This window comes from Octopus sinensis, linkage group LG29 (assembly GCF_006345805.1).
Source record: "Octopus sinensis linkage group LG29, ASM634580v1, whole genome shotgun sequence".
Taxonomy (NCBI): Eukaryota; Metazoa; Mollusca; class Cephalopoda; order Octopoda; family Octopodidae; genus Octopus; species Octopus sinensis.
Window position 1 is genome coordinate 785,527 of NC_043025.1, and position 7,500 is coordinate 793,026.

At 47.7% G+C, this 7,500-nt stretch overlaps 1 long non-coding RNA gene across 23 annotated transcripts in view; it reads right to left on the bottom strand.

The window, feature by feature from the left end:
• The window catches only part of LOC115226084, a 17,174-nt gene extending 17,018 nt beyond the window's left edge, over positions 1 to 156 (bottom strand). For 2 of the 23 annotated variants that reach the window (XR_005004255.1, XR_005004251.1), the window contains exon 1: positions 1 to 147. This exon is cut by the window's left edge and continues 137 nt beyond it. This is a non-coding gene — a long non-coding RNA (uncharacterized LOC115226084). The other 21 variants (XR_003882979.2, XR_003882990.2, XR_005004261.1 and 18 more) reach the window with 17 other exon arrangements.
• Between the last annotated feature and the right edge of the window lie 7,344 nt (positions 157 to 7,500).

Genomic DNA, 7,500 nt, shown 5'->3' on the forward strand with positions numbered 1-7,500 from the left:
TAAAGCGACTCATTGTATTTTCTCTTTGTTGGATCGCCTTTCATTCTTATCTCTCAAATATCCTGTCAGCCTTCCACTCGCGGGAATTTCTGAAATTAAAGCTGTGACCTAGTTTTACCCTAATTGTCCAAAGAGCTATGTGTATATGTATGTGTGTGTGTATGTAAAGACAGACAGGAGAGAGAGAGAGAGGAGAGAGAGAGAGAGAGAGAGAAGGGGTGGGCAACACCTACGTATGTTGATTGTATATTATTAACCCATTGAAATCGTTTTGGATTTCGTGAGCGATAAAAGCCGAACACATTTTGTTGTTAAAGGCGCGGTTTTATTGGCCAACGTCTATGCATTGTAGTAACATGATCACGCACAACACACACACACACACACACACACACACACACACACAACACAATTCACACGCAAACATACTTATGTATTATGTATATATATATATAGATACGTGTGTGTGTGTGTTGTGTGTGTGTGTGTGTGTGTGTATTATACATGCATGGCAGAAACGTTAGCAGTCCGGGCGAAATGCGTAGCCGTATTTCGTCTGTCGTTACGTTGTGAGTTCAAATTCCGCGCAGGTCGACATTGCCTTTCAGCCTTTTGGGGTCGATAAATTAAGTACCAGTTACGCACTGGTGTCGATGTAATCGACTTAATACCTATGTCTGTCCTTGTTTGTCCCCTCTATGTTTGGCCCCTTGTCGGTAATAAAGAAATAGGTATTTCGTCTGTCGTTACGTTGTGAGTTCAAATTTCGCCGAGGTCGACTTTGCCTTTCAGCCTTTCGGGGTCGATAAATTAAGTACCAGTTACGCACTGGTGTCGATGTAATCGACTTAATCCCTTTGTCTGTCCTTGTTTGTCCCCTCTATGTTTGGCCCCTTGTGGGCAATAAAGAAATATATATGTATATATATATATATATATATATATATATATATATATATATATATATATGTATGTGTGTGTGTGTGTGTGTGAGAGTGTATAGTTAATGAAATATATTCAATGAGAATACAATATACCGAATTTCAAATAAATGCTCTTGGTAGGGGAATGTCTAAAGCATTAAAGATATTTAGACATAATATATTCTTATATATATATATATATATGTGTGTGTGTGTGTGTGTGTGTGTGTGTGTATTTAATAATATAAGGGTAAAGAATTATTAATTTTAAAAAACCAACAATTATTCCCGGGTAGATTTCGGTATGTAAATATAACTATTATCGGTAGGAACTTTTTTTTAAAATTATATATATATATATATAAAAGAGCAAGCAACAGGTTGCTTAGCCACATACCGAAAAAATAAGAAATAGCAGTCAAAGACCGTTTATTTCTATTTTATACAAATATAAAATAGAAATAAACGGTCTTTGACTGCTATTTCTAGTGGAGTTATATTTGCATAAAATAGAAATAAACGGTTTTTGACTGCTATTTCTAATTTTTTGGTATGTGGCTAAGCGACCTGTCTCTTGCCCTTTTATATATATATATATCACCATCATCATCATCATCGTTTAGCATCCGCTTTCCATGCTAGTATGGGTTGGAGGGTTCAACTGGGGTCTGGGAAGCACTAGGCCCACTCTGATCTGGCACTGTTTCTACGGCTGGATGCTCTTCCTAACGCTAACCACTCCGTGAGTGTAGTGGGTGCTTTTTACGTGCCACCAGCACAGGTGCCAGGCGAAGCTGGCAACGGCCACAATCGGATGGTGCCTTTTATGTACCACCGGCACGGAGGCCAGTCGGGCGGCGCTGGCAACGGCCACAATCGGATGGTGCCTTTTATGTACCACCGGCACGGAGGCCAGTCGGGCGGCGCTGGCAACGGCCACAGTCGGATGGTGCCTTTTATGTACCACCGGCACGGAGGCCAGTCGGGCGGCGCTGGCAACGGCCACAATCGGATGGTGCCTTTTATGTACCGCCGGCACGGAGGCCAGTCGGGCGGCGCTGGCAACGGCCACAATCGGATGGTGCCTTTTATGTACACCGGCACGGAGGCGGCAGTCGGGCGGCGCTGGCAACGGCCACAATCGGATGGGCCTTTTATGTAACCACCGGCACGGAGGCCAGTCGGGGCGGCGCTGGCAACGGCCACAATCGGATGGTGCCTTTTATGTACCACCGGCACGGAGGCCAGTCGGGCGGAGCTGGCAACGGCCACAATCGGATGGTGCCTTTTATGTACCACCGGCACGGAGGCCAGTCGGGCGGCGCTGGCAACGGCCACAATCGGATGGTGCCTTTTATGTACCACCGGCACGGAGGCCAGTCGGGCGGCGCTGGCAACGGCCACAATCGGATGGTGCCTTTTATAACCACCGGCACGGAGGCCAGTCGGGCGGCGCTGGCAACGGCCACAATCGGATGGTGCCTTTTATGTACCACCGGCACGGAGGCCAGTTGGGGCGGCGCTGGCAACGACCACAATCGGATGGTGCCTTTTATGTACCACCGGCACGGAGGCCAGTCGGGCGGCGCGGCAACGGCCACAATCGGATGGTGCCTTTTATGTACCACCGGCACGGAGGCCAGTCGGGCGGCGCTGGCAACGGCCACAATCGGATGGTGCCTTTTATGTACCACCGGCACGGAGGCCAGTCGGGCGGCGCTGGCAACGGCCACAATCGGATGGTGCCTTTTATGTACCACCGGCACGGAGGCCAGTCGGGCGGCGCTGGCAACGGCCACAATCGGATGGTGCCTTTTATGTACCACCGGCACGGAGGCCAGTCGGGCGGCGCTGGGCACGGCAACGCCACAATCGGATGGTGCCTTTTATAACCACCGGCACGGAGGCCAGTCGGGCGGCGCTGGCAACGGCCACAATCGGATGGTGCCTTTTATGTACCACCGGCACGGAGGCCAGTTGGGGCGGCGCTGGCAACGACCACAATCGGATGGTGCCTTTTATGTACCACCGGCACGGAGGCCAGTCGGGCGGGCGCGGCAACGGCCACAATCGGATGGTGCCTTTATGTACCACCGGCACGGAGGCCAGTCGGGGGCGGCGCTGGCAACGGCACAATCGGATGGTGCCTTTTATGTACCACCGGCACGGAGGCCAGTCGGGCGGCGCTGGCAACGGCCACAATCGGATGGTGCCTTTTATGTACCACCGGCACGGAGGCCAGTCGGGCGGCGCTGGCAACGGCCACAATCGGATGGTGCCTTTTATGTACCACCGGCACGGAGGCCAGTCGGGCGGCGCTGGCAACGGCCACAATCGGATGGTGCCTTTTATGTACCACCGGCACGGAGGCCAGTCGGGCGGCGCTGGCAACGGCCACAATCGGATGGTGCCTTTATGTACCACCGGCACGGAGGCCAGTCGGGCGGCGCTGGCAACGGCCACAATCGGATGGTGCCTTTTATGTACCACCGGCACGGAGGCCAGTCGGGCGGCGCTGGCAACGGCCACAATCGGGTGGTGCCTTTTATGTACCACCGGCACTGAGGCCAGTCGGGCGGCGCTGGCAACGGCCACAATCGGATGGTGTCTTTTATGTACCACCGGCTCGGAGGCCTGTCGGGCGGCGCTGGCAACGGCCACAATCGGATGGTGCCTTTTATGTACCACCGGCACGGAGGCCACTCGGCGGCGCTGGCAACGGCCACAATCGGATGGTGCCTTTATGTACCACGGCACGGAGGCCAGTCGGGCGCGATGGCAACGGCCACAATCGGATGGTGCCTTTTATGTACCACCGGCACGGAGGCCAGTCGGGGCGGCGCTGGCAACGGCCACAATCGGATGGTGACTTTTATGTACCACCGGCACGGAAGCCAGTCGGGCGTCGCTGGCAACGGCCACAATCGGATGGTGCCTTTTATGTACCACCGGCACGGAGGCCAGTCGGGGCGGCGCTGGCAACGGCCACAATCGGATGGTGCCTTTTATGTACCACCGGCACGGAGGCCAGTCGGGCGGCGCTGGCAACGGCCACAATCGGATGGTGCCTTTTATGTACCACCGGCACGGAGGCCAGTCGGGGCGGCGCTGGCAACGGCCACAATCGGATGGTGCCTTTTATGTACCACCGGCACGGAGGCCTGTCGGGCGGCGCTGGCAACGGCCAGAATCGGATGGTGCCTTTTATGTACCACCGGCACGGAGGCCAGTCGAGCGGCGCTGGCAACGGCCACAATCGGATGGTGCCTTTTTATGTACAACGGCACGGAGGCCAGTGGGGCGCGCTGGCAACGGCCACAATCGGATGGTGCCTTTTATGTACCACCGGCACGGAGGCCAGTCGGGGCGGCGCTGGCAACGGCCACATTCGGATGTTTCTCTTACGTGCCACCGGCACTGGTATCACAGCAACAATTTCCACTGATGTTGATCGATTTCGATTTTGATTGTGATTTTGATTTTGATTCTCACTTGCCTCAACAGGTCTTCGCAAGTAGAGTTTGTGTCCCAAGAAGGAAAGGTATGCATACGTGGACTGGCTACATCCCTAGTAGAGGCCACGGGTTATGGTCTCACTTGTCCTTCCGGGTCTTCCCACGCACAGCATACTTCCAAAGGTTTCGGTCTCTCGTCATTTCCTCGGTGAGACCTAAAGTTCGAAGGTCATATATACATGCATATATATATATATATATATATATATATATATATATATATATATGTATAGGTATCTATCTATCTATCTATCTAAATGCATGCTAGTGTGTGTATATTTGTACGTATATACATTTGCTGAAATCATATATATATATATGATTTCAGCAAATGTATACGTACAAATATACAAATATACAAATATACAAGGAGTAAAAGACTCTGTATATATATATATTTTTTTTGTACTTGTTTCAGTCATTTGACTGTGGCCATGCTGAGAGCACCGCCTTTAGAGTGGTTGAAAGAGTACTACAGCAGGGATCACCACCATCCTGCCGGCGGAGCCTCGTGGAGCTTTTATGTGTTTTCGCTCAATAAACACACACAACGCCCGGTCTGGGAATCGAAACCGCGATCCTCCGACCGCAAGTCCGCTGCCCTAACCACTGGGCCATTGCGCCTCCATATATATATATATATATATATATATATATATATATATATATATATACGTATGTATATATATATACAGAGTCTTTTACTCCTTTACTTGTTTCAGTCATTTTGACTGTGGCCATTTTGACTGGAACACCGCCTTTAGTCGAGTAAGTCGACCCCAGGACTTATTCTTTGTAAGCCTAGTACCTATTCTATAGATCTCTTTTGCCAAAGTGTTAGGTTACGTGGACATAAACACACCACCATCGGTGGTCAAGCGATACTGGACACACACACACACACACGCAAACATATATACGACGGGCTTCTTTCAGTTTCCGTCTACCAAATGCACCCACAAGGCTTTGGTCGGCCTGAGGCTATAGTAGAAGACACTTGCCCAAGGTGCCACGCAGTGGGACTGAACCCGGAACCATGTGGTCCATAGAAGATACTTACCGCACAACCACTCCTGCACCTATATACATATCTATATTTATATATATATATATTATATATATATATATATATATATTATAAATGAAAAATGCATTAAATGCTACAAAACGTACGCATAGGACATATGTACATACAAACATACATATATGTGTGTGTATGTATAAATATATATGTATGTACGTATCTATGCGTGTATGTTTAACTAGCTAGATAGATAAACTGATGGATATGTACTCACACGTCCTGCTTTTCTAAAAGTGACCTAAAATGTTTATCTAAGATGTGAAAAGGGACAAGTTTCTTTAGATTAATATGGTTATAGAAATTTCAGGAATTTAATGAGTGAAAATTGATATATATATATACATATATACGACGGGCTTCTTTCAGTTTCCGTCTACCAAATCCATTCACTAGTTTTTGGTCGGCCAGAGGCTATGGTAGAAGACACTTGCCCAAGCTACCACACAATGGGACTGAGCCCAGAACCATGTGGTTGGTAAACAAGCTACTTACCACACAGCCACTCCTGATATATATATATATATATATATCAATATATATATATATATATATATATATATATATATATATATGTGTGTGTGTGGTGTGTATGTATGTATATATAAGAATGAATGTTTTATATATAATGAACGTGAAATACAGGAAGGGACGAACACGGAACACAGACAAATCATTCGAAGCCTTCAATCTTCAGTCAGACACCGAATCATCATAGCAATTTCGGTGTTCAATTCTGATATTTGCTCCAACTCGGCCAGCCCCAAGAAAAAAAACTAAGCTGTAAAGCATTAGATTTCTTGGTAGAAGAGAGGAATGTGAACGCACAAGACGGATGTGAATACAAGAGACGAAAACGAAATTGAAAACAGTAATGAAAAAACAAAATGTATATAACGGTGGTTGTCATACGACTTTAGACCAAATGAGACAAAACAACAACATAGCAGCTGGCGTAGAAATAATTACCGTTTCGGTAGCGGGGACACATGTTGGTCGAGATACGAAGGCCAACAGAATGGTTGAAGAAGCAGCAGGTCAGGAGAGAGAAAGAGAGACAGAGAGAGAGGGAATCAAAGAGGGTGGAAGGCAGGGGACAGAATCAGTGACCAAGAGAGAAGGAGAAGAAGGATTAAGGAGGATGGGAGGAAGAGGGGAGGAGGATGGGAGGAAGAGAGGGGAAGAATCGGAGGGCGCCAAAAAAGTTTGGTGAAGAAGCAATGGCGGGTAGTAAAAGACAGTGTGTATAGAAGTCGTGCAGGGTTTAAAATTGGACAAACAAACGGGGGGGGGGTGCACGTAACGCCGCAATAATATAAGAATGAATGTTTTTATATATAATGAACGTGAAATACAGGAAGGGACGAACACGGAACACAGACAAATCATTCGAAGCCTTCAATCTTCAGTCAGACACCGAATCATCATAGCAAATTTCGGCTGTTCAATTCTGATATTTGCTCCAACTCGGCCAGCCCCAAGAAAAAAAATTAAGCTGTAAGCATTAGATTTCGTGAATGAATTATCCTATGTTTACCGTCAGCATGGAAAATTCGATGAACCGATACCAGGGTAGCAAATTCACGTGAGAAACATGATTGAAGCGACCTATCCAAGGGTATAAACTCCGGGTTCATGTGCAGAAATTTGTGTTATATATGAATAAATAAAAGAATGGAGTCGAACGAAGATGTTAGCAAAATTCCTTTACTCTCGACATATGTTTCGAAGACAACATAGTTTCATTCCAAAGGAATAAAGGGTGCAAGATGCAATCATTTATTTATTCATATATATATGTATATCACCATCATCATTGTTTAACGTCCGTTTTCCATGCTAGTATGGGTTGGACGGTTCGACCGGGGTCTGGGAAGCCAAGAGGCTGCACCAGGCTCTAGTCTGACTTCGCAGTGTTTCTACAGCTGGATGCCCCTCCTAACACCGACAACTCATTGAGTGTAGTGGGTGCTTCTTACGT